The sequence below is a fragment of the Cetorhinus maximus genome, chromosome 6 (assembly GCF_964194155.1).
Source record: "Cetorhinus maximus chromosome 6, sCetMax3.hap1.1, whole genome shotgun sequence".
NCBI lineage: Eukaryota > Metazoa > Chordata > Chondrichthyes > Lamniformes > Cetorhinidae > Cetorhinus > Cetorhinus maximus.
Genome location: NC_135884.1, coordinates 85,474,008 through 85,492,174, shown reverse-complemented (window position 1 = coordinate 85,492,174; position 18,167 = coordinate 85,474,008). Strand labels below are relative to the sequence as shown.

Below are 18,167 nucleotides of genomic sequence, written 5' to 3'. Positions count from 1 at the left end.
AGTTAACATTTCGAGTCCGAATGACCCTTCAACAGAACTAAGTAAAAATAGGTGAAATATAAGCTAGTTTAAGGGAGTGGGACAAGTAGAGCTGGATAGAGGGCCAGTGATAGGCGGAGATTGCCAAAAGATGTCACAGACAAAAGGACAAAGAGGTGTTGAAGGTGGTGATATTATCTAAGGAATGTGATAATTTAAGGGTAGAAAGCAGGACAAGCAAGGTACAGATAGCCCTAGTGGGGTGGGGTGGGGTGAAGGAATCAAAAAAGGCTATCATAGCATCCTCTTGGTTCTAATTCTAATTCTAAAATAAAAGTCACTATCAAAAAACCTTTCCATAACAACTTGATCCAAAAACACTCCCAATGATATGTACAAATCTCAACTGATGACCATTCTACATTCCCTTAGTGCCTGGCTCGTGGCTGTCCCTGCCTGTTCTACACAGTGCTACCTCAGTGGCTATAGCATGGCAGGCGGAAGGTTGCTGACTTTCACTGGGGAAACTGCAGATGGCCCTGGAGAGCGACCTCGAGCAGCTCTGGACCTCGAAGACCCAGCTTTGGACTAGCACCATCTCAGCATGGGTGGCAGCAATCTGTGCTGCCTGGCTGAGGCAACAGCAAGGGCATGAGTAGAGTGGCAGTGCTTGGAACATTGCCACCCTGAGAGAATGTTAGTGCACCACAAAGCCACTGCCACTCCCACCACCTGAAGGACAGATTGCTGGGCTGCTGTGTTGGTCTGCAAGCTCCTTTGAGCGTTGAGATCCACAGCCATGATGGCAGCAGTCTGAGTCTGCATGGCAACCAGCAGAGGTCTCATGACCTCAGCCTGAGCTTCCACTGCAGCACTGACATGTTGGGTGGTTTCTGCCTGTGCTGCAGTGGAAGCTGAGACAGCCGCCATCAGATGCTGCACCACATGCTAGTGCTGTCATGGAGTTAGCTACTACATCAACGTTGGAAAGAATGGGCTGCAAACTCTGTGCGATGTCCTGTGCCAAGCCAAGTTGGAGTCAGACTCCTCCATGCTCCTTGACAGTGGCAACAGGCTGACTGGTAGGCCAGCCAATGTACCAATCATCGCAGTGGGCATGACAATCAGTGTTGTCCTGTATGCCACCACATCAAAGACCTCATCTGAGTCCCCTTGCAGCAGAACTCATCTGTGACTTTGCTCTCTAGGCTGGCACACAAACTACCCTTTCCTCCTGGCCTGGCTGTAGCCCACTTGAGTCCAGTGACTCACCACATGCAGATCCCAACTCTGTACTAGGCACTAAGGTTTTGCGGTGCCAGTAGCTGAGCTGGTGGCTGCAAGAATCAGATTATGCCATGGACTCGGTCGCAGCCAGCTCCATAATGTGGAGAACCGTTTCCTCCAGAGGTGATGCAGATGTGTCTGTCCCCCTGCGGTTCTCTGCTGCTCCCTCCTGTTATAGACCACCTTATCCTGCAAGAGAGAAGGCAGAATGTCAGCGATTGTGTTGCACTGAGTTTGGATGATGTGCCTGCCATGACTGAATAGCTGGAGGTATGTGGAGTTAGCGAGAGGTGGCTGTGAGGTTGACAGCATTGGAAAGATGTTCAGATGCTCCACATCACTTCCGTACAGTAGGCTTGGGTCCTGGCTAACATTCCCACTCTTCTCTTTTTGCAGTGCGCAGGTGATTTAATTGAGTACGTGGCCCCTTTATTTAATTTTTGCATGAATATGCATGTACAGTGACTTAAAACTGTCTGTGTGGCCACTTCTGGGTTGCTGTGCAGCCACATAGCCTACAGGAAACATTGGTCCTGACTGCTAGGGACTGTGGCTGGACGAATTATAGAGGTGTGGTGCCCTGGACAGCATGAGAGGTTAGTGGTGTGGGGGATAGCAAATGTCATTTGACATTGACCACTCCCGTGAGGTCATTAAACTTCTTTCGGCACTGCTGCCAAGTCCTCGGGACCAGTTTCCGGAAATTGACCTCCCTGCTCCCATTCCCTTCTCAGGTTGTGTCTCGAGGGACTCCTTGTGGAAACATTGTTCCTCTCCACCTTTCCATCTCTGGATCAATCCCTCTAGGAAACCTGGGAGCCCTCTCTCTCTTGCCCCTTTCTCCCTTTGGCATGTTTCCCCTTGAAGCCACAGAGAATGAGCAGCATATCTTGTACAACGAGTCCAGCTTCCCTTTAGTTGCCTTTCAGAGGTGCAGGCTAGATGATACACCTGCCAGCCATGCACACTACTGGGCCCTTTTTCAAATGTGCAGTTGGTCAGCAGCACATTCCACATTGGGCTGTACACTGAAATTACTGAAATGAGGGGGCAGCACAGAGACACCAGGCTCATAGTAATCACGCATTGGAGAGAATCTTCGGCTTGGTGAGTGGGGGCGGGGCCTGCTCACCGAGGCATAAAATGACAAGGGGTGACGTCGGGCATGCGTCTCGATGTTACCTCGCGTCATTTAGATTTTCAGTTCGGCAGGCACGCAGCTGACTCGGCTGCACACCCGCCGAACTGTCAAAGGCCATTTAACTAACGATTAAAATAATTTACGGAGCTGCCCGTCCAACCTTAAGGTTGGCAGGCAGCTGAAGAGCCCAGACGGCCTTTGCGTTTTTCTTGGAACCTCATCCACAGGCGGGATGAGGTTTCATGAATAATTTTAAATTTTTTCAAAGATTTTTATTGAAATGAATGCTCATGTGACAGTTTCACATGAGGGGACATGTCATAAAAAATTTTTCAACACTTTATTGAACTATTAAAACTTAAAGCTAATCTTGCATGCGCGAAAGAGTGCACTCCCAACTCAAGAGAACCCGCCCCCGCCCGCACAGGGAGCGCACAGCTTCCTTAATTGGCCCGCCCACATAAAATGGCAGCGCGGACCTAATCGGAGATGTCGATTGGGTCTGCGCCTGTCCCCACACAACTCCCTCAACGGGGGGAAATTTCTACCCATTGTGACATCTGCACCCAAAGATGGGCCTAATCCAATATGTCCCCCACACAGTCAAATCTAAGTGATGGTCATATTGTTGAAATGATCCTAATATCAGCGAGATGAGTATTGTCAAATAAAAATTTATGAAATTGTGTGTTGCTGTGTAGTAAATTCTGTGCTTTCTGATACTTTTTCACACATCCGAGCATGGTGCTTGGGGTTGTAATAGATATCTCTAGTCTGTCCTTTGGGTTTATTGCTTTGTTCAGCCTTAAAAAATACATTTGATTTGATTTTTCTTTTTGCTTTGCTTTACAAAGTAGGGGATCTTTCTTTCCTCTTCCTTCCCCCACCCCCGGCCCCAATCCTTCCAAGTTATTGTTGATGCCATTCACAGCCTTCACAAAGTGCCCACCATTTACTTGGCACATACCCACATTTCTGAAAGTTATTATTGAATCTGATTCTATCACTCTTTCAGACAGAGCATTCCTAGACCTTAAAAATCGGCTGATTAAAAAATATGCTCATCTTCTCACGGGCTTTTTTGCCAATTATTTTATTTCTGCAGACTCTGGTTACTGACCCTCAATGGAAAAGTTCCTCTCTTTTTCCTTCATAAAAATTTTGAACACTTCAATTAAATTCCCCCTAGACCTACTCTGCTCTAACAATCATAGCTTGTTTAGTCTCTCCACAGAACTGAATTTCCCCATCCCTGATACTATTCTGGTAACCCTTTCACCCACAGGGATTATTAATATCCATATGTGTTGGACAATAGAACAGCTAGGATAAGGCCCTCAGATAAGTAGCAGTAACGAAATGGCAGTGCAGGTGGAATATCAGAAAAATGGCTGACAGCAAAGCAAGTTGACAATTATAATTTACAGGATTAGAGAAAGTCCAGGAGCGAGAGAGATTTAACCGGAAGGCAGGTTGTGTAACCTCATTTGTCAGGGATATGTGGAATGTTAAAGCATTTACTGTGGTCCACACGAGCCTCCTCCTCACCACCCCATGCCCACCATCCCTGCCCTTCATCTAATCCCATCAACATATCCATGTATTCCCATTAAATGGATCTACTAATTCTCCTGGTAGCAAGTTCCACATTCTAACCACCATCTGGATAAAGAAGTTTCTGCTGAATTCCCTATTGGATTTATTAGTGACTGCCTTAGATTTATGGCCTCATGTTCTCATTTTTCCCACAAGTGAAAACATCTTCTCAACACCTGCCTTATCAAACCCTTTCATAATCTTGAAGATCTATTATCAGACCACCTCTCAGTTTTCTCTTCTCAACAAGAGTTAGGGAAAACTACACAATGAGCTAGCCTGGTTTAGTGTGGAAAAGCAATGCTAACTCTAGGGGCATTTGACAGCCTTCCAGGTGAGAGTAAGACTGAGTTTATTCTGCAGAGAGATTGAAAATCTTTTTGAAAGCCAGAAGGTTATTTCTGTTGTATGTTGGTTGTGACTGACTAAGGAATGGTTACGGAGACATAGATATGTCTGAACAATAACTGACTTATTGTAAGAACATAACTATTTACAGATGTACAAGTCTACAGCTATTACTCAGTCTGAGCTTTCTCCTTCTGGACTCCTAGTCATGTGACTCTCTCTTACATCATCATGTGGGCAGCACTGTTTCTCCAGTTCCACGCATTAACCCTTTCAGCCCTGAACATCCTAATACTACAATTTTAATAGGATTTAAATTAGCTGAATAGAAATTGGAAATGTCCAAGTGGTTGAGTCAGAATTATTAAGTGTAATACCTGACTGCTTCATGACCCAGTACATCAGGCCGGCCATGAGAGGCAGTGTCTTAGTAATGCTAACTGACCCAGGTAGCATGCAGCAATTGTGCCCCTCTTGTTTGGTTGACGTGATCAAGGTTCCACAAATAACGATGGTTAGAAACAAAGTCTACACAACTTTTAAAAAGCTGACTTAAATTAAACGGGGGTTAGAGTTTTCCGCATCATTTCTCCAGAGAGTAAGTGGGACACTTGTAAAGACAAAATGCAGGATAAATACATGCTCAGGATCAGCAAACACTACATAAACAAGTTTGACCTAAATTAGTCCGAAAGAAATAAGACTGAAAATTGACCTCTGCGTTCTCACAGTAGAACAGTGCAGGTCCACTAGGAGCATGCAAAATCATATAAAATAGGGGAACTAAAGGACAAAGTTGGGGAAAAAAGAATTGCAGATGCAAATATTTGCAGGAAGAAACCCTTTTGTACTATAATAGTGAGGGGATAACCAGAGACAGGGCTGAAACCGAGAAGGAACACAAGATAGTTAATATAAGAAATGATTCCACCTTCCAAATGTTCCAAACAACCATAACTTTATAGCACAGAAGGAGGCCATTCAGCCCATTGTATCTGTACTGGCTCTTAGCTGGAACAATCTAAACTCGCTGCTCTCCCCATAACCCTGCTTCAAATAATTATCTTTTTTCCCTTAAAAGATGCAATGCTTTCTGTTTCAACCACTCTGTGGCAATGGAAGCTCCAACAAACTCCCTCTGTATAGAATTTCTTATATCCTCTATTATTGCCCTCTTAGTGCCAATTAAATTAATAAGGATTAGGAAGGCAAATGGAATGTTGATGTTTATTGCCAGAATGGTATATAAAAGTCAGGAAGTTTCACTGCAGCTGTACAGTACCTTGGTGAGATCACATCTGGAATACTTCGTACAGTTTTGGTCTCCTTATTTTAAAAAAGGTATAATTGCTTTAGAAGCAGTACAGAGAAGGTTCATTAGACTCATTCCTGGGATGAAGGACTCATCTTATATTATAAAGAAAGGTTAAACAGGTTAGGCCTATACCCATTGGAGTTTAGAAAAATGGGAGGTGATCTTAATGAAACATAAAAGATCCTGAGGGGACTGAATAGGATGGATACCCGGAGGATGTTTCCTCTTGTAGAGGAGACTAAAACTAGGGGACATGGTTTATGAATAAGAGGCCTTCCTTTTAAGACAGAGATGAGGAGAATTTTTTTTCTCTCAGGGAGTGGTTGGTCTGTGGAATTCTCTTCCCCAGAAGTTAGTGGAGGTTGGGCCTTTAAATTTAATCAAGGCTGAGATAGATAGATTTTTGATAGACAAGGGAGTCAAGGGTTATGGGGGGTAGACAGGAAAGTGAAGCTGAGACCACAACCAGATTAGCCATGATCACATTGAATGGCGGAACAGGCTCGAAGGGCTAAATGGCCTACTCCTACCCCTAAGTTCTATGTTCCTATGACACCCCTCACCAGTGACTCACCAATCGGGAGCAATGTTCTTTCCCTGTTCACGCCGTCAAAACCTATCATAATTTCCAATTTTCTCAAGGGCCTGAGAACTGCAGGCCCATGATCTCACCTTAATACCGGATAAAATAACGGAATCTATTATCAGGAGTCAACACAATTATCTGCAACATGATAAAAGAAAGAGGGACCTGCATTACATAGTGCCTCTTATCATCTCAGAATGCCTTTCAGCCAAATAAATACTTTTTAAGCGTAGCTACAGTTGCATTTCAGGAAGCACCGCAGCCAATTTGTACACAGCAAGCTCCCACAAACAGCAATACGATAATGAGCAGTTAATCTGATTTAGTGATGCTGGTTGAGGGAGGAATATTGGCCAGGACACCAAGACGAACTTGTTTCCTGGCTCTCAGACAAATTGCATCAGATTATCAGCCCGACAACCTTCAAACCTTATTCATAATCTCAGCTCCAGATAGGAAAATGGATACACTCAATATATCCCTATTTGCTTATTGCTAAAAATAAAGACTTGGAGCTAACAATATTTTGTTTAATTTAATATGACACACCAACCAGTGATTTTTTTTTTCAGCCTGAGTACAAGTCCAGTTGACACCTCACTAGCGCAATTCAATTCCAGAAAGATTTTCTTGCCAACAATAACTAATCTCATCCCAGGAGTGGGACAGCTATTTAACACTGCGTGACAGGAATTTCAGCAGCATTAATTGATACTCAAAATCGGAGCTTGAACTTTCTGTTGTGGGGGGACGAGGGGTGAGGGGAGTATTCCCTCAAAATACCCCATGCAAATTAGCTGCTGCGTTGACATTACCAGTGTGACAAACTTAAGACATACTTCATGGGCTGCAAGGCGCTTGGTCAAGTCCTGATGTTGTGAAATGTGCCATACAAGGACACGTCTTTCTTTGCAGCTTCAACAGATTGGCAAACTCCTGTAAGAATGACTAAAGCCTGCTGTTCCTGCCAATCTTCCAGAGTACCCATCGATCTTTGTCTGCAGTTACATTGGGAAGTCCTCAAGAAGTCTCCCGCAGGGAGTCTCAAATGTGGCAAGCTGGCTGCCTAATTCAGTAATGATTACATCAAAGTTTGTGTTAACTCATCACTGTTGAAAAGATGCGTTTTTGTAACACTCTTGCCTGACTATCATTTTAACATCCGCAGTGTTAGATAATATGATAATTTTGCACGATTTCTGTATTATAATGTTCCTTTCTTGACAGGAAGATGTATTTGTATAGCACCTTTAATGTGGTAAAACATCCCAGGGTGAGTCACAGGAGCATTATAAAACAAAGCTTGACATTGAGCCACACAAACAGATATTAGCACGTGACCAATGTTGCAATATGCTTTTAAGGGATAGCAGCATGGCACCACTAGAGGGGAAGACCATAAGACGTAGGAGCAGAACCATTCAGCCCATTGAGTCTGCTCCGCCATTCAATGAGATCATGGCTGATCTGATAATCCACAACTCCACTTTCCTGTCTTTTCCCCATAACCCTAGATTCTCTTACTGATTAAAAATCTGTTTCTCTCAGCCTTGAATATACTTAATGACTCAGCCTCTACAGCCCTCTATGGTAAAGAATTCCACAGGTTCATTACCCTCAGAGAGAAGAAATTCCTCCTAATCTCTGTCTTAAATGGGTGACCCCTTACTATGAGATTATGCCCTCTGGTCCTAGACTCTCCAACAGGGGAAACAACCTATCAGTATCTATCCTATCAAGCCCCCTACGAATCTCATATGTTTCAATAAGGTCGCCTCTCATTCTTCTAAATTCCAATAAGTACAGGGCTAACCTACTCAACCTCTCATCATAAGAAAATCCCTCCATACCCGGGATCAACCTACTGAACCTTCTCTGGACTGCCTCCAACGCCAGTGTATCTTTCCTTAGATAAGGGGACCAAAACTGCTCACAGTGTTCTAGGTGTGGTCTAACTAATGCCTTGTATAGTTTTAGCAAGACTTCCTTATTTTTACACTCCATTCCCTTTGAAATAAAGGCCAACATTCCATTTGCCTTTCCTATTACCCGTTGAACCTATATGCTAGCTTTTTTGGATTTATGTACGAGGACCCCCAAATCCCTCTGTGCTGCAGCCTTCTTCAGTCTTGCTCCATTTAAATAATATTCCGCTCCTCTGTTCTTCCTGCCAAAATGCATAACCTCACATTTTCCCACATTATATTCCATCTACCAAGTTTTTGCCCACTCACTTAACCAGTCTATATCGCTTTGTAGACTCTTTGTGTCATCCTCACCACTTGCCTTCCCACCTATTTTTGTGTCATCCGCAAACTCAGTGATAGTACATTCGCTTCCCTCATCCAAGTCACTAATATATATTGTAAATAATTGTAACCCCAGCACTGATCCACATGGCACTCCGCTAGTTACAGGTTGCCACCCTGAAAATGCCCTCTTTATCCCAACCCTCTGTCTTCTATTAGTTAACCAATCCTCTATCCATGCTAATATACTACCACCAACGCCATGGGCTCTTATCTTATTAAGTAGCCTTATGTGCAGTACCTTATCGAACGCCTTTTGGAAATCCAAATATATTACATTTACTGGTTCCCCTTTGCTTGTTACCTCCTCAAAGAATTCTAATAAATTTGTCAGGCACGATTTCCCCTTCATGAAGCCATGCTGACTCTACTTGATTATATAGTGTATTTCTAAATGCTCTGCTATTACATCCTTTATAATAGATTCTAACATTTTCCCAGTGACGGATGTTAAGCTAACTGGCCTATAAGTTTTTTGTCTCCCTCCTTTTTTTGAATAAAGGTGTTATATTGGCCATTCTCCAATCTTCTGGGACTTTTCCGGGATCTAAGAATTCTTGGAAAGATTACTACCAGTGCATTTACTATCTCTGTAGCTACTTCCTTTAATATCCTAGGACACAACCCATCGGGTCCAGGGGACCTATTTGCCTTTAGCCCCATTAGTTTCCCTAATACTTTTTCTCTAGTGATAGTTATTGTATTTATTTCCTCCCCCTTTTGCCCCTTGATTATTTAGTATTTTTGGAATGCTATTCATGTTTTCTACCGTGAAGACTGATGCAAAGTATTTATTCAACTCCTCTGCCATTTCCTGGTTCCCCATTATTATTTCCCCAGCCTCATTCTCTAAGGCGTCTATGTTTACTTTGGCCTCTCTCTTCCTTTTTATATATTTAAAGAAGCTCTTACTGTCCGTTTTTATGCTACTTGCTAGTTTACCCTCAAAGTTTATTTTCTCCCTCTTTATTTCTTTTTGGTTTTGTTGGTTTTAAAACTTTCCCAATCACCTGGCTTACCACTAATCTTTGCCACATTGTATGTTTTTTCTTTCAATTTGATACTAACCTTAACTTCCTTGGTTAACCATGGTTGGTTTACCCCCTTCTTAGAATCCTTCTTTCTCACTGGAATGTATCTTTGTTGTGAGCCATGAACTATTTTCTGAAATGTCTGTCATTGTTCATCAACCATCTTTTCTGCTAAGCTCCTTTCCCAGTGCACTGTGTGTCATATGAACCAGTCACAGTTTCACTTTGGCCTATGAGCAAAACACAGCACACACAGCTCTCCTGCTAATGTCTTCAAGCTTTCAACCTTTGTATAAATGTTCTTATGTGCCTAGTCTAAATAAATGAATGCAAAATGTGTTTACACAATCCGTCATGTGTACTGGTGCCTTCATATCATTATTAAAAACACCGGTGGTCAAACAGCATGGCAGCAAGATTAAGTATAGGTATGACATGATGATCATGTCACATGGCATGAGACAATGTTTGACGTTTTGGTCAGACCACAACAAGTTCACGGCATTGGAGAGCATTGCAATCCCAGTGTGGTGACTGCACAGTAAAGCTTTGAAGGCATCAGCAGCAGAGCTGTTTGTGCTGTGTTCTGCTCACAGGCCAAAGTGAAACTGAGACTGGGTCACATGACACATTTCCCTGAAAGTGATGGCATGCTTCTATCCCTTTAAGGCATATTACAACAATCAAAAGCCTGGTTAAAGGGAGAGGTTTTAAGGAGGCCTTAAAGCAGGAGGGAGAGAGAGATGGAGAAGTTTAAGGAGGGAATTGCAAAGCTTAGGGCCTCAGCAGCTGAAGGTAAGAACCCGGTTTAAGTCTAATCACAGCCTGTTGTTCATTAGAGCAGCATTGGATTATGGAAGGAATCATGGCCTCTGTAAAAAGTCTGACCACTCCCTTTAATTATTTTCCCCAATTCCTCTGCCCCTCTTCTCCAGAACCTGCTGATTTATGTCCAGGTGCAGGTTGCATGCCTTCTGGTTCCTTGTCCAGGTGGCCATTCTTCATGTGTGTTGCCTGAACCCTCAATGAGATAGATAAACTAGTAGCACAAATAAAGATAAATGATTTAGACCTAATCACCATTAAAGAGTCATGGTTACAAGGTGACTAAGGTTGGGAAATAAATATTCAAAATTTCATTTTGAAAAGACAGGCAGAACAGAAATGGAAGAAGGGTAGCCCTGATAATAAAGAATGACATAAGGACACTAGTGAGAAAGGACCTTGGCCCAGAAAATCATGAAGGGGAATCAGTATGGGTGAAGATTAGGAATATATCAAGGGTCAGAAAACATTGATGGGAGTAGTTTATAGGCCCCCTAACAGTAGTTATATTGTTGGACAGAACATTAAACTGGAAGTTATTGGAGCTTGTAACAAAGGCAATGTGGGGCATCTTAATCTTTATATAGACTAGGCCAGTAAAATTGACAAGAGCAGGCTAGGTTTTATGGAATGATTTTGTGACAGCTTCCTGACAGGCAGGTGTAAGAGTATTAGGCACCCTTGGTGAAACTTCAGCTTTGTGTCCCTCCACTAATAATTAACTTTTGAAATTGAATATTGTCCGTTATTATGAATAAAAATTCTGTATTTATAATTACAGATTTATTTTGAATGACAAGGGAGAATATTATGATACTAGTTGTACATTTTCACAGGATATGTATTGAAAGAAATGCACATTATAATGCACAATATGGCTCACATGATGTAACACTATGTGTTCCTGCAACAGTTACTGGATGATTTTATGTGCAATTTACACAATCAATAATCATTATGATAGAGTAGGTTAGATTAAGTTACATTCTTTGATATTATTTACTGGTTCGCAGTTTTGGAATAGTCATGTAGATGTACAAATCTGTAAAACGGTCGCATAAACAAAATGAGGAAAATAATATGAAATTTTGGGTAAAACTGCAATGTAAATACATGGAAATCCCTATGTATGTCAGTACCTGTGAATGTATATCAGTAGATTCGAGACCTTTCATTCCCACTGCTGAAGCCTGTTTGTGTATTTATGTAGTTTCATGAATAATTCATTCAGTTTTTTGCTGCCCCCAAAATTTTGCCACTCTTGATGATCGTCTACTACGCCTTGTGGTTGCACCAGACCTGTTTCCTGGAGCAATACATGGTGGAACGAACAAGGGATAAAGCCTTTCTAGAGCTAGTATTGTGGAATGAAGCAGGGTTAATTAGTAATCTCCCAGTAAAAGGTCCATTGGGAATTAGTGATGCTAATACAATTGAATTCCATGTTAAGTTTGAAAATGAGATGCTCGAATCATAAACCAGAATCTTAAACTTAAACAAAGCCAATTACACAGGTATATGGGGAGAACTGGCTAAGGTTGATTAGGTATATAGAATGAAAGGTATGACAGTAAATAAATGGTGGGAAACATTTAAAGAAACAATGCAAAATATTTAACAAAAATACATTCCATTGAAAATCAAAAACTCAGCAAGAAAGATCCATCTGTCATATTCAGGAAGTTAAGGATAGTATTAGATTAAAAGAAGAGGCTTTAAGGTTGCAAAGAAGTCTAAAGATTGGGCGTGTTTTAGAAACTAGCAAAGGGCCACCAAAAAGTCGATAAAAAGCAGGGAAAAATAAAATGAGAGCAAACTTGCCAGGAATATAAAAACAGATTGCAAGAGATTTTACAAGTATATAAAAAGGAAGAGAGTTGCTATCATAAAATTTGGTCCCTTGGAGGCAAAGACAAGAGAAATTATTATGAGGAATCAGGAAATGTCAGAAACATTGAAATAAATATTGTGTGCCTGTCTTCACAGTAGAGGGCACAGATTGCATACCCGAAATAGAGGGTAACCTAGGTGCTAAAAGGTGTAAAGAAATTAAGGAAATTAATATCTGCAGAGAAAAAGTACTAGGGAAACTTAAGGGACAAGAATTTGACAAATGCCCAGGGCCTGATGGCCTACATCCTAGGGTTCTAAAAGAGACAGTTGCAGAGACAGTGAATGCTTTGACTATGTTTTCAAAAATCCCCTAGGGCAGAATATTGAGCTGGGCGGACGGACACGCACCCAACTCCGCTGAGCGTAAAATGGCACGATGATGTTGGGACGCCCCGAAGTCATCACGCAGTCCCATGATATTTCGTTCAGCGAGCACGTGCCAGAGTTGGCAGCGCACCCGCGGACAGTTAAAAGGCCTTTTAAAGCCATTGAAAAGGTAATTAATGTCAAGTTTACGCTGCCCATTCCAACCTAACAGTTGGCGGACAGGTAAAACCACCAAGCGGCTTTTGCACTTTTTAGGAAGCCTCATCCATGGGTGGAATGAGGTTTCCTAAAGCAAATAAAAATAAAATAAAAATTTCACACTTGAATTAAAAACATGTTTTATGACATTTTTATTTAGTACATTAAGAGTAGAATTTTCTCCCCGTTGTGGGTGGGGGGGGTGGAGGGGGCTAAGCAAGAGCAGGTGTGGGCGGGTGTGCAGCCGATTGCTGTCCACGATCGGCTGGGTGCCGCCATTTTAAGTGGGCAGGCCAGTTAAGGCCTGCCCAGCGTGATGCGCACCCGGAAGCGCTTAGCGTTCCCTATGTGGGCGGGGGGAGGAGGCTGAGTTGGGGCCCGCGCTCTTTTGCGGAAGAGCGCAGAAATCCCCCTGAGGCACGGAGCTGCCTCAGGGAGATTAGCTTGACTGTCAAAAATTTTAATAAAGAAAAAAATATTTTAAGACATATCCCCTCATGTGACAGTGTCACATGAGCAGGGACATGTCAATGAACTGTAATAAAAAGTTCTATTCATTTGATAAACACTTCATGAAACCTCATCCCGCCCATGGATGAGGCTTCATGATAAATGCAAAGGCCACCTGGGCTCTGCACCTGCCCACCAACCTTAAGGTTGGACGGGCAGCTCAGTTAATTACTTTAATTAGTTTTTAAATGGCCTTTAATAGGCCTTTGACAGTCGGCTGCACACCAGCCGAACTGAAGATCTGAATGACGCGTGGTGACATTGGGACGCACGCCCAACGTCACCGTGCGTCATTTTACGCGTCGGCGAGCGGGGCCCACCCCCCCACATCAACCCGAAGATTCTGGCCTAAGTTTTTCAAAGAGTACTTCATCTCCGAGGCAGCTCTGTGCTAAAGGTGCTTTTTAGTGTGCATGCGCAAAGCTCGCTTGCCCTCCTCCCCCCGCCCACACAGGCAGCACTGCCACTCGCATTCCACACTGGGCGGGCCTTAATTGGCCCACCCGTGTAAAATTGTGGTGCAGTGCCAATCGTGGTCAGCTTCCCGACCACCCCCACCCACCCCTCTGAGCACCCCTGCCAAGGGCAAAATCCTGGCCCTAGTTTCTGGAACAGCAGTGGAAGTTAGCAAATGTAATATTGCTATTCAAGAACGTGGGGAGAGAGAAAATAGGGAACTACAGGCCAGTTAGCCTGGCATCAGTCATCAAGAAAGTGCTGGAATCTATTATTAAGAAAGTCTTAACGATGCACTTAGAAAATCATAGCATGATCAGACAAAGTCAACATGGTTTTACAAAAGGGAAATGGTGTTTGACAAATTTATTAGAATTTTTTGAGGATGTAACAGGTAGGGTAGATGAAGGAGAACTGGTAGATATTGTATTTACTTGGATTTTCAAAAGGCATTCAATAAGGTGCCACATAAAGGTCAATAGGCAATATAAGGGCTCATGGAGTTGGGGTAATATATTGGCATCGACAGAGGATGGGTTAATGGTCAGGAAGCAGAGAGTAAGGATAAATAGGGCATTTTCAGGTTGGCTGGCTGTGACCAGTGGAGTGCTGCAAGGATCAGTGCTGGGGCCTCAGCTATTTACAATCTATATTAATAACTTAGACAAAGAGACAGAGAGCAATGTATCTAAGTTTGCTGATGATACAAAGCTATGTAGCATGCAAGCTGTGAGGAGGATAAAAAGAGACTGCAAAGAGATGTAGACAAGTTAAGGACAGCAAGATGTAGTACATGGTGCATAATGTGGGGAAGTGTGAGGTTAATCACTTTGGTAGTCAGAATAGAAAAGCAAAATATTATTTAAAAGGCATGAAACTTGTAAATGTTGATGTTCAGAGAAACTTGCGTGTACTCGTACAAGGAACACAAAAGTTAGCATGCAGGTACAGCAAGCAAATAGGAGGAAAAATGGCATGTTGGCATTTATTGCAAGGGGTTTGGAGTACATAAATAAAGAAGTCTTGCTACAATTGTACAGGGCTTTGATGAGACAATACCTGGAATACTTTGTACAATTTTGGTCTCCATGTTTAACAACGAGTATACTTTCATTGGAGGCAGTACAGCGGGGTTCACATGATTGGCCGCTGAAATGAGGGGGTTGTCCTTTAATGAGAGGCTGAGTAAATTGGGCCTGTTACTCTCTGGGGTTTAAAAGAATGAGGTGATCTCTTTAAAACATTCAGGATTCTACAGTGGCTTAAAAGGGTAGACACTGAGAAGTTGTTTCCACTAGCTGGGGAATCTAGAACACAGGGGCATAATCTCAGGGTAAGTGGCCGATCATTTAGGACTGAGACAAGGAGGCATTTCTTAACTCAAAAGAGTTGTGAATTCTCTACCCCAGAGGGCTGTGGATGCTCTGCCATTGAATGCATTTAAAGCTGGGATCGACAGGTGGTTGGTCTCTCAGGGAATCAAGGGATATGGGGAGAGGGGGCAGGAAAATGGAACTGAAATCCAAGATCAGCCATGATCTCACTGAATGATGGAGCAGGCTCGATGGGCCATATGGTCTACTCCTGTTCTTACTCTTGTGTTCTTGAACCATAAGTGCTGGGCAGTCTGTTTGACTGTGGAGATCATTACAGTCAAACTTGATCCAGTGCTCCATGTGTGTCCCTCATGCCCTTTCTAGTTGCCATGTTTGGGAAATGATGTTCAGAGACAAATACATGAATAGGATGGTAATAGAGGGATACGGACCCCGGAAGTGCAAAATGTTTTAGTTTGACAGGCAATATGATCGGCGCGGGCTTGGAGGGCCGAAGGGCCTGTTCCTGTGCTGTACTTTTCTTTGTTCTTTGTTTGAATGGGTGCCCTGGATTCCTGTACAATGCTCTCACCCTATCCCCCTTTATAGAATCAGATGACACAGAAGGAGGCCTTATGGCCCATTGCGCCAGTGTCAGCTCTTTGAAGGAGCTATTCAATTAGTTCCACTTTTTCCCCATATCCCTGCAAATTTCTCCTTTTCAAGTACATACCCAGGGATCGATTAGCTCGGTTGGCTAGATGGCTGGAGTGTGGTGCAGGATGACACCACCATGGGTTCCTGCCCTGTGCCAGCTGTGGTAGTTCACGGAGAGCTGCCTCCTTGCCTCATGCTTGATGCTGAGTGGTACCCATCAAGCTATATGATCACTTGTCTCTTTCTGACAGTCCTCATAGATAATGGATAATTACTTTACTTTATATCCAATTCCCTTTTGGAAATTCTTATTGAATCTGCTTCCACCTCCTTTTCAGGCAGTGCATTTCAGATCACAATTAATCACTGCATATATTTTTAAAAAATTCTCCTCATCTCCTGTTTGGTTCTTCACATGTGAAGAAATAATGAATTGAACTTTAGACGATTTGAATTCTGGCTCTTTGACCTGCTTGCTCAGCAGGTAAATGTTCACAGTTGAACTAAACCATATGGACCGGTAGGTACGTGTCTGATCTCTGGGACACTGTGGGGATTCTACAGTTGTGCTTAGGGTCTCCAAGCTAGGGAGAGGGTGGGGTAGTGGGGGAGAGGGTGGAGTAGTGGGGGAGAGGGGGGTGGAATTCAGATTACATCATAACATTAAAATTGCTTTAGTGTTTGGAATTCACAGAATGGCACAAATGAAAGTAAACTTATCTAGGTGCGTCATTATGTCTGAGGCTGGGGATAGCATGATGTAATCAGGCAAAGCTGCTTTCTTTAACATTTCAGAAAGTACTTTAAGGGCTCTTAAGCACTTTGGGACACCCTGAGCTCTTGAAAGGTGCTATACAAATGCTACTTCTTCCCTTCTTTCTTTCTCAGCTCAAGGAGCTGCAGCTGGATTTTTAGCCCCTGATGGGGTGAGCATGGAGGTGGGCAGCATGTTGGTTTACCAGCTCGATTCCACCCTCGGGTCATTTTCCTGGAGGCGGGTTGGGGGCGGGGGCTGGGGCTGGGGCGGGGAGGTGGGGCAGGGGCAGGGCTACCCACCAGCAAGTGGCAGGTAGTCAATTCAGTCTGTTTAAAGGCCTATTGTCAAATCAGCCTCCAGGCCATTGGAGGATACAGGGAACAAGCCATCTGCCTGGACTCCAGCAGCAGATGGTGGGCCAGGGGATTTTCAGTTCTTCCCTTTCAACTCAGTTGCTGAGGGGATTTTTTTAAATTTAAAGTGTTGGAGCTCAGATTTGAAGCACCCTCTCTCTCACTTACCTGAAAAGATAGCCTGCTGCTTCCTCAGTGCAGGAAGGCCTCCTAATAACCATCCCCCAGCTTCAAGAACCCATCCACTGTTTTTAATTGGATAGTGTCGAGTCCGCCCTCTCCCCATTAATTGGCCAATTTGGGGAAAATCACTGCCGGGTGACTGTTTTCCCCGCAGTGCGGGAATCTAACCTCCATTTGACCCTGACATCAGGGTTCTGAAGTCCACAGGGAAAATCCTGACCCTGGTTTGTATTCCAGCCCCAACAAGTGGAATAAATCTCCGTGTAACTCTTTGAAAGGTCTTAATTCAGCTACTAGTGGACCTTGGCTCAGTTTAACAAGGACTGTTTCCTAATTTGGGACTAAATTCACTCAGCGGCCACAGGATGGCTAGTGAGTTGGAATTGAAATGTTACAACTGCTCTGATATTGGCACTGAGGCACTTTGCTGTGGTAATTTGTGTAGAGTAAAGGGTTAATGGTTATATTAATCATACAATGATGTTAATGATGATCGAAAGCATGACATCGTGGCCAGGTGACCAAGAGGCTCCAAGAGAACAAGACCCAGAACAGTCTGTGTCCAGAGAACAATGTTCTTACCATGAGGTCCTAGATATAAACAGTTATGAGAAAAGCTAAATATTGACTATTCAAGTCACTCAGAGGAAGTGAAACCTCATCATAACAGAGTGAAGGGAGCTTTATTCTGTACCTCACTGGAAGTGTTTGATGCTGGTATAGGTATTATTTTGTGATGCACTGACATCCCTCAACGGGAATTGCATAAAATTCATTTGTAGTTTAGAAGTCTAAAGTTCAGCCTCAAAATCCTCTGGATATGGCTTATAGGAATATATACTGCTGAGAAAGAATGGTTGGAAACGCAATTCTAGCTAACTTTCTTCCTTTCGATGTGAAGTGCATTGGGCTGCCCCTCCAGCATGTGTCTCAAGCTACCAGTCTTCACATGCGAGGCAGAACAATGAACACCGGCAGGCTATCCTTCCTTGGGGGGGGCATCAGAGCTGAGCCTGATTCTACCCCCATTCACATCACTGCAGAACATCGCAGGGGCTGTGTGCAGGTAGCCACCAGGGGTGCCCCATTCCCAGGGACTG

At 43.3% G+C, this 18,167-nt stretch overlaps 1 protein-coding gene and 1 long non-coding RNA gene across 3 annotated transcripts in view; one reads left to right on the top strand and one right to left on the bottom strand.

Moving 5' to 3' along the window:
• LOC144681873 (RNA-binding Raly-like protein) overlaps window positions 1-18,167 on the top strand; it is a 1,117,315-nt gene that overhangs the window by 818,582 nt on the left and 280,566 nt on the right. The gene's annotated exons all lie outside the window — the stretch shown is intronic.
• LOC144681874 (uncharacterized) overlaps window positions 1-18,167 on the bottom strand; it is a 371,446-nt gene that overhangs the window by 227,167 nt on the left and 126,112 nt on the right. The window lies entirely within an intron of this gene.